The sequence below is a fragment of the Pinus tabuliformis genome, chromosome 8 (genome assembly GCF_031772625.1).
Source record: "Pinus tabuliformis cultivar Carrire ecotype Pingquan chromosome 8, CPIR1, whole genome shotgun sequence".
NCBI lineage: Eukaryota > Viridiplantae > Streptophyta > Pinopsida > Pinales > Pinaceae > Pinus > Pinus tabuliformis.
Window position 1 is genome coordinate 255,896,550 of NC_142294.1, and position 8,454 is coordinate 255,905,003.

Sequence of the window (8,454 nt, forward strand, 5' to 3'; positions counted from 1 at the left end):
GTTTGTCGGCATGATAGCTTGCCCTTAAGGCATGCAAGTTTCAAAGTGTTTTTAGAAAAATATTTAGACTCAAGGATTATGGACTCAATGATGTATGGAAGCAAGGTTTTACTTTTAAGGGTAGAAAAAAGGAATTTGACAATGAATATGTAAAGTGGAACAAAAAGCTTGTAAATGAGCTTTCTTTCTTTTATTGGTGGGTTAAGATTGATGAAAATGTAATGAAGTGTATGTGGATTGTGAGGAATGTATAATGACTCTTGCTGGAAAAAATGAACTATGGCATGAAAATCTCAACTAAAATTGTTGAGTTTGACCAGCGTTGACTAGCCACCTGCTTCAAATTTGCTAATCTATCATGCAACATGTCAAACCATTAAGCTTTTACAGGAAGTTGCAAAAACTTGTAATTTTGTGGAAATTTCGTTTATGTTTATGGACTTGTTTTTTTTGGATTTCTCATGAAATTAGTCTTGTGAAGACCAATTGTGCAGAATTTAATCTCCTTAATGATCACTTGATTATCCTGTAACCTGTAAAAAAACATGGCAGAAAAAAAAAACATAAGTGTTTTCAAGAAGAAATGGCCATTTCCTTCATGATTCCTACACAAAAATTTTGTACCAAATAAAATAGATTAAGGACAATCAAAGTGTTTAAATTGACTCAATAATGATATTAATACAATTGCCCTTATGTGGATCCATCCATACTAACTATATGCTGGCCTCTACCAATGGTGGGACTGCAACCAACTATAGGGTACTTGCGCTATTGCAATCCATTCGTAAAGAAATAACCATGAAAAGTAAATTTACTCCCTGTTTTTGTTTTTGTTAGCTAACTTTTGTGCATGGCAAAAAGCTTGCATTATAGATTTGTTGTGTCATGTAGATGAGTACGTTATAAAAGAATACAACAATCAATTCCTACTCCAAGTCACTAGTGAAAAATAGAATGTTTAAGAATGAATTTTAAGAAGAGAAAAAAATGAATTTAACTATGCCAGGGGAAAAGCTAAAACATATCATAGCACTCCACTTAAATAAAAGAGATTCCCTTGTCAAAATTGTGGTCAGAGTCTAGAAAAGGCTTCCAGATTCAACTCTTCTCTTGTCCTTGATGTACTGTGTGAGTTTCTGGCATGTTTATCTTCTACAGAAAAGTGCCACTCCAGAGGTTCTTATATCTGGAAGTAGATGTATGTTCACTAAAATATACCACAATCAATCTGCAGCTCGAGGAAGCACATAAAGAGCTAATTCATCTTGTCTGCTCTTCCTCTCTAGCAAGGCAGACAAAGCAGCCATGCCTCCATCAAAACAATACACAAGCTTATGGTCCCTTGTTAAAACCTTTCTTTGCAAGCATATAACTCCCTGAAATATTCCTACAAAGGCCGACCAGATTGATGTAGAGCGCACAACCCCATTAATAGCATTCCAAAATGTCCACATGGGAGACTCCATAAACTTTGGAAGATGAAGGACAACATGTAGCACAAACGTCAATGAGAAATATAATGGATATGTCTTCATGAACGTTGAATACATTGCATCGCCATTATGTGCTAAACATGAGGCTAAATCTGGATGTATAACAGAACATGGAATAATTGAAGCAGATGGATCTAATTTAAGAGACGGGGAACCCTTTCTGCTCGACAAATAAGCAGAGAGAGAGACTAGATCAAAAATGCTTTGATAGCTTCACGATGGGCGTATTGGCTTTCTTGACTTTGGTTTGTAGATGCTCATTTTGAGCCAAGCAACATGTGAGGGTGCAAATAGCTCAAATCAAGCCAATAAATATGCATGCAAAATCATTGAAATCGCTCAAAATCTACTTCACTACCAGCAAAACCCGTAATTCTCTGCACATTAATTGTAAAAACCGTTTTTTCCTTCACGCAATTATCAAAATAGGGTTCCAAAGAACCATAGTTTTCTCTCAAACCATTAGGGATTCAAGCAAACAATTTCTAGGTTATGTAAATCATTCTGTTCCAGAGAAAACCCATGTCTTCGTTTTTCTAGATTTGTCCTGGTTCAATCAAAAATCTCTTTTTAAAACTGACATTTTTAAGGGGTTGGGTTTTGAAGATGTTGGCATCCACTATGAAGTGGTGGAAGTAATTGGGTTTGCAATCTGATAATTCACTCTTGCTTCCTACATTTTTCTAATTTTGCAATGGAACTGCCTTTTCACCTTGAGTTTCATCAGAACCTTACTCTCATAAGTTGAGACTCCTGACTCTGAACAGGACCACTCTTATTCCATACCACTCTTATTCTATTTTTTCACTAGTCCAGTAGAAGTTGTTTGAACACGCATCCCATCTTGCACAGAAGAAGAATCTATCTCTTCTGCTCTAGAAGCACACAACATTCCACGAGTACAACTTGCATAGCCAGGAATGCAGTAACGTCCTTGACAAAGGCCTGAGCTGTAATTAACGAGAACATTTGTTCTTAGATGACAACAGCAGGCCCCCATTTATTCAACTCTCCTTTCCTTTTCCAGACCCTAAAATTCTCTTCTTCCAGAGCCTCCTATTCAATTGCATCTTTCAGAAGATATATTAAGCCGTCCATTATGAACTCTAAAACTATGCCCAAGAGCCTCCTCTGTAATAAGGTAGCTATGAACACAAGCACTAAGCATTTGATCATTCAATCTAATATTCCATGAATAAACCCTCCTGCGGTTTGTAATTAGGAATTTTTGGGCCATATGTGTGTTTTGTACTTTCTGGAGCATCATGAACAAATGTCCAACATGTCTGGATACCCTTCTCTTGTGGAACGCTTACTACTAGAGATACGTGATTACTTGTTTAGAATATTAAGGCCACAACCTTATATGCCTTCACAGTAAAGGAAGTCATGATCATTTGATTGGCTTCTTGGATGGTCTCATCTTCACTGAGAACTAGTGCAGATAGAGGTATTTTGAAGGTGTTTATTAGCATGCCAAGATTACAGCTTGTTTTTTTATATTTTGGTTGTTGTAGCATAGTGGTAAGTATTCCCGCCTATCACGCGGGTGACCCGCGTTTGATCCCTGGCAACGGCGCCAAAATGTTTGGTCTAAAATGCAGATGCAAATTAGAGTTCAATTAATGTCAACCCAGGAAGGTAAACTTAGAAGTACCACCTATAGGTCTAGAAAGATTTATAGTTTGTCTGAGATCTATTGGTTCTCTTACAAGAACGCATTTGACAAGATCTCTTCCAATAATGAAACAAACTAGAGAGATTCCTAATTTGTTAGAGGTCTTAAGGTTCCCTTACAAGAACACTTGAATTTTAAGATCTATTCCCACATTTAGAATATCTAACAAGAACTTAAAATCTGAAATGAAATAAAACAAACGAACTAGAGAGATTCCTAATTTGTCGGAGGTCTTAAGGTTCCCTTACAAGAACCCCTGAATTTTAAGATCTCTTCCAACAATTAGAATATCTAACAAAAATTTAAAAGCTCAAACGAAATAAAAACATAAATTAAATTATACCTAAAATAAGCATGCAAGTGAGGCTGTGGGGGCCCTCCATAACTCCACAAGCACACCACTTCAAAGGAGACTCAAATGTAGAAGCAACAAAATCAAAGTATGATTCTTTATTTCAAAATCTCCATCATGATGTACAAACCAACTTTAAGATTACAAATGGAACTCTAAGATTACAAATGAAGATTCTAAGATTACAAATGAAGGAGATTGTACTCCTATTTATACAATGGGATGAGATAACAAACTCATAATGTTGATCCTCTAATCTCTATTTAGTTCCATACATCTCTCAACCATCTAGACACATAACCCCCTTTTGTCCTTGATCTTCTCCATGAGATCATGATCTTCTCCATGAGGCTTATCTTATCAAATTCGAATTTGATCATTCAAGGCCACATAAAGGTGTCTTGGAAGCTTCCTTTGTACCTACACATGTCATAAAAACAATCCACTTTCCATATATGAAATAAAATATATTATTTTCTAATATTTAATCAAGAATTTATCTTAAAAATGTTTGAAAATAAATAATATTTGGAAGATATTAATCAGACCCATTAATGATGAACAATAGGGAACATGAAGTGACATGGTAGTGAATAATGAGTGATATAATGGAAGAATAGGTGAAAAATGTATGGTAATGAGTGATATTTGTATGACATTTTAAAGCCCAACACATGAGCTCTTTGTTCTATGCACATGTATATGTGCTTTGCATTTCATTATATTATTTTCTGGTCGATTTGTGCTAACACATTAATGTACTATATATTATTTTTCTCATAATTACTTTGATGTACTCAGTTGTCTCGGTGGGTATGGGTATGCCTCCCCCACCTCATTGAGACCATGTACACCTACTTGTAGACTCTTAATTCATGAGCGGTAACCACCTCCTCCTCCCATGGTTTGGATCCTTGCAGCAGTGACTTACTCCCCTTCTCTCTCTCCATGACCACGTTGTTTATTTGGGGTAGCATCGAATGTGCTATAGCCACAAAAATTGGTGGAGAGGCTAAGGCATATGAGATCTCCAATACCCCGAAATGGTTTGGGCAGATTCTAAAAAGTTTGAGAGATATTAAAATAATTAATATTTTAAATGTTGTTAAAACATTAATGTGAATTAATATAAAACTATGTTAGAATGGTCCAAAAGTGATGGATCAAGTCAGATCTAATCTTAGTCATTGATTCGGGACTTAATATCAACCATTGATTTTTCAACGAGGAAAGTATAAGAGGAGGCTTGAGGGACACTTCGAGAACACACAAAGAGATCAAGATTTCGACTTTCTGGGGCTGGGTTTGTTGAGAAGGTTGATAGAGTGATCAGAGTTGTAGCTGAGGGGAAGTGAATACAAAAGCAGAGAGGAAGAGATAGCAATGGGAGGATCAGCACAGTAGCCGAAGAGAGGGATGCAGAAGCAGCCAAGGATTCACGTAGAGCCAGTTAGGGCTCATGCAAAGCCAGCCAAGAGTTGCGCAGTGCCTTAGAGGGCTAGTGTGGCTTAGTCAGAGGGCTAGAGGACTAACGTGGTGCCTCGAAAGGCTGACCTAGGCCAATCCTGAATCACGTTGGTCTAACACTAGGCCAGAGAGAGACTGGCGCAGTCTCTAGAGACTGACTTTGGGGTTTCGTGGGGAAGATTGGAGCTGTGGAGCTGTCGAAGTGTTTATCCAGGGTTTCAGCCGAAATATTTACTTCTAAGTAGAGAGGTACTACTGTCGAGATTTTTCTTTGTTGGGTGAGCTAGATTTGGCACCCAGATTGTATTTTGAAACTGCTTAATAAATCAAACCCTCAGATAGCTGCATTGGTTTTCCCGCATTGGGTTTTTCTGGGGACATTAGTCCAAAAACAACAGTGTCACTTGTGTGCTTGTTTCTGTTTCCTTCAGTTGATGATCTGTAATGTGTTGAGCATGTACTTGTATTTATTTCTAGTACTTACATGGTAAATAACTTGTTAACTAATAGAATAAGTAGGTAGGAATAAATCACAACGTACATGAAGGGTTTCTAACAGGTTAGACTTACAAATTCCAACATGGCATTGGAGTGTGGTTGCGGATCATAAGAGAAATGAGGACATTGGCTGAGCAGGGAAATCGTAGCAAAAAACAATTGTCCTGAGTGACAAAACTTGTTCCTAGCAGAGTAGCAGCAAGGAAGGGGTGATGCAATTCCTGCATCATCAAGATTGAGCTAGGAAGAGGCAATGCAGAGGCTGAGGTACGCAAAGACAACCTCACACAGATCCACGTAGAGGTCAGGAGGATTGACTCTGTTGGTTGAGGAAGTTGAATTGCCAGTGTCGGGATTGTGTAGAGCCTAGGAGCTCTAACCTTCAGTTTGTTGGGGTTTAGAAGGTTGTGGGTAGGTTGCAGAGTGGAGTTGGTGGGGGACTATAGTGAGAACAATACCTAACAGGGCAAGGACAAGGAGGAGGGAGTTGGTAATGAGGATTTCTACCCGAGAAATATGGATTAGTGGTGCAACTGCACTAACGAATGGGGCAGGGGAATCTCGGCATTGGCAAAAGGGTTTCTAAGAGGGAAATTGAGGCTTAGAGGGAGTCACACTAAGAACTTCCAGGAGGGAAGTAGAGGAGCAGCGAGATGGCAATGAACAGGGTAAGAGACCAGGAGAGACTGGACGGAGCCTCAAGTTTCATAGTATAGAAGGCCATAATCCTATCCATTCTAAACAGGAATCGTGTCAAGCACTTCATCTTGAAGACGATAGCTATCCTAGTTGACCCAACTGATAATGACAAGTATGAGGAGGCAATGGCGAGCGCCAAGAGCATCATTCTTAACGGGTCAAGGACTATGTAGTAGCACATATTTCCAAAAAGGATATGACAAATGAGATGTCGGAGGCCCTAAAGAAATTGTACTAACATACTTCTGTGCAGAGAAGGATGTGACTAGAAAATCAGTTGTGATCATACAAGTTGCAAAAGGGAGAACAGATCAACCCCTTCCTCGATTGATTGAAGGAGATCCGGGATCAGTTGACTTACATAGGGGCCACGTTGGATCAAGAATTGATGGTGACAATAGCCTAGAACGCAGTCTCAGAAGACTAGGAGGTGTTTGTCCAAAACATACTAGGTAGGGTGACCCTTCCAAATTGGGAGGAAATGTGGGCTGCTCTTCGCCAAGAAAAGATCAGAAGGCTGGGCAAGGCGGGAAGCAGTGGCAAGGGGATCAAAATCAAGAAGGAGGGGGAGGTGGATGCTGCCCTAGCATTTGAGGGAAAGCAAGAGAAATGGAAGAGGAAGGACCTCTACAAGGTCAAATGCTTCCACTGTGAGGACCCGGGTCATTATGCGACCTAGTGTCCAAGGAAGAAGAGCAAGGGAGAGGCCTCGAGACCAAGGTTGCGCCAGCAAGGGTAGAGAAGGAAGTGGAGACAGACAATGACTGTGCCATGAGTGCACACACATCACTTGAGTGGAAGTGGGCGGACATCGAGCTGTAGTCAGATGGAATACAGGCGATGAGGGGAAGGATCCTCGAGGTACCCAACCTCTTGGATTATACCTTGCTATGAGAGCCCCAAAGAGGAGTAGCAGTACTGGGAGACGTCAGTAGAGACGGATGCGGATGGAGCAACAAAGGGAGCTACAGTGCAAGATTCCTAGGATAGCATTAGGAAGTAGTGTGAGAAGCACGGGAGTGTTGCACCAGTGCAAGATGGCACAAAGAGGTGTGCAATGGTGCGAGATGCATGAAGTTGTTGCAACAACGCGGAGGTCAGAGAGGGAGCACTTGTTAGTGACAAAGGGAGCTTCAGCATCGAGGGTGTCTCTAGCCTGACAGAGATGTCAGAGTTGGAAGATCGGTTACTTACTTCTTGGTAATTGAGTTGCAGTACAATAGTTAGTAGTGACAATGTTATGGGCAGAACAATGCAGCATGATGAGAGGGGTTGCAGTGTAGATGCAGCAGTGGTAGTGGCAGGGCCATGGGTAGCAGCACGGATGCAGAGGGAGCTGACGTACATATGCAGCAGTGGTAGTAGCAGAGCCATGGTTAGCAGTACAAGATGTAGTTGTGCAGAGGATGTTGGGCAGCAGGCCCAGGATCAGCATAGGGATTGATGCCAGATGATCAAAGTGATGCTTAGTGAGGAGTATTACTAGAGCATAGTCCTCACTAAGAGGGAGTGTTCAGTTGGGGTAGCATCGGATGTGCTCTAGCCATGAAAATTCATGGAGAGTCTAAGGCACATGAGATATCCAATACCCAGAAATGGTTTGGGCATATTCTAAACAGTTTGAGAGATATTTAAATAATTAATATTTTTAATGGTGTCCCTAAGTCTAAACTTAGGGAAAATAAAATATTAATGTGAATTAATATAAAACTGTGTTAGAATGGTCCAAAGCTCATGGATCAAGCTAGATCTAATATTAGTCATAAATTAAGGACTTAATCTCAGCTGTTGATTTTTCAATGAGAAAAGTATAAGAGGAGGCTTGAGGGTAACTTGAAGAACACACCAAGAGATCAAGATTTTGACTTTATGGGATTGGGTTTGCTGAGAAATTTGAGAGAGTGATAAAAGTTGTAACTGAGGGGCAGTGAATACCGAAGCAGAGATGTAGCGATAACACCAGGAGGATCAACGTAGTAGCCCGAGAGAGGGATGTAGAAGTAGCCAAGGGTTCACGAAGAGCTAGCCAGGGCTCATGCAGAGGTAGCCAGGAGTTACACAATGCCTCAGAGGGTTAGCATGGGTGGCATAGAGGGCAAAAGGACTAACGCAGTGCCTCCAGAGGCTGACACAAGCCAAGCCAGAATGACATTTGGCTAATGCTGAGCGAGAGTGATGCTAACATAGTCCCTAGAGGCTAATGTTAGGGTTTCATGGGGCAGAGTGGAGCCGTGGAGCTGCCGGAGTGTTTATCCTGGGTTTCA

At 40.4% G+C, this 8,454-nt stretch overlaps 1 pseudogene; it reads right to left on the bottom strand.

The window, feature by feature from the left end:
• Positions 1-1,148: 1,148 nt before the first annotated feature.
• On the bottom strand, positions 1,149-2,496 carry LOC149235126 (uncharacterized; annotated as a pseudogene).
• Positions 2,497-8,454: the final 5,958 nt, after the last annotated feature.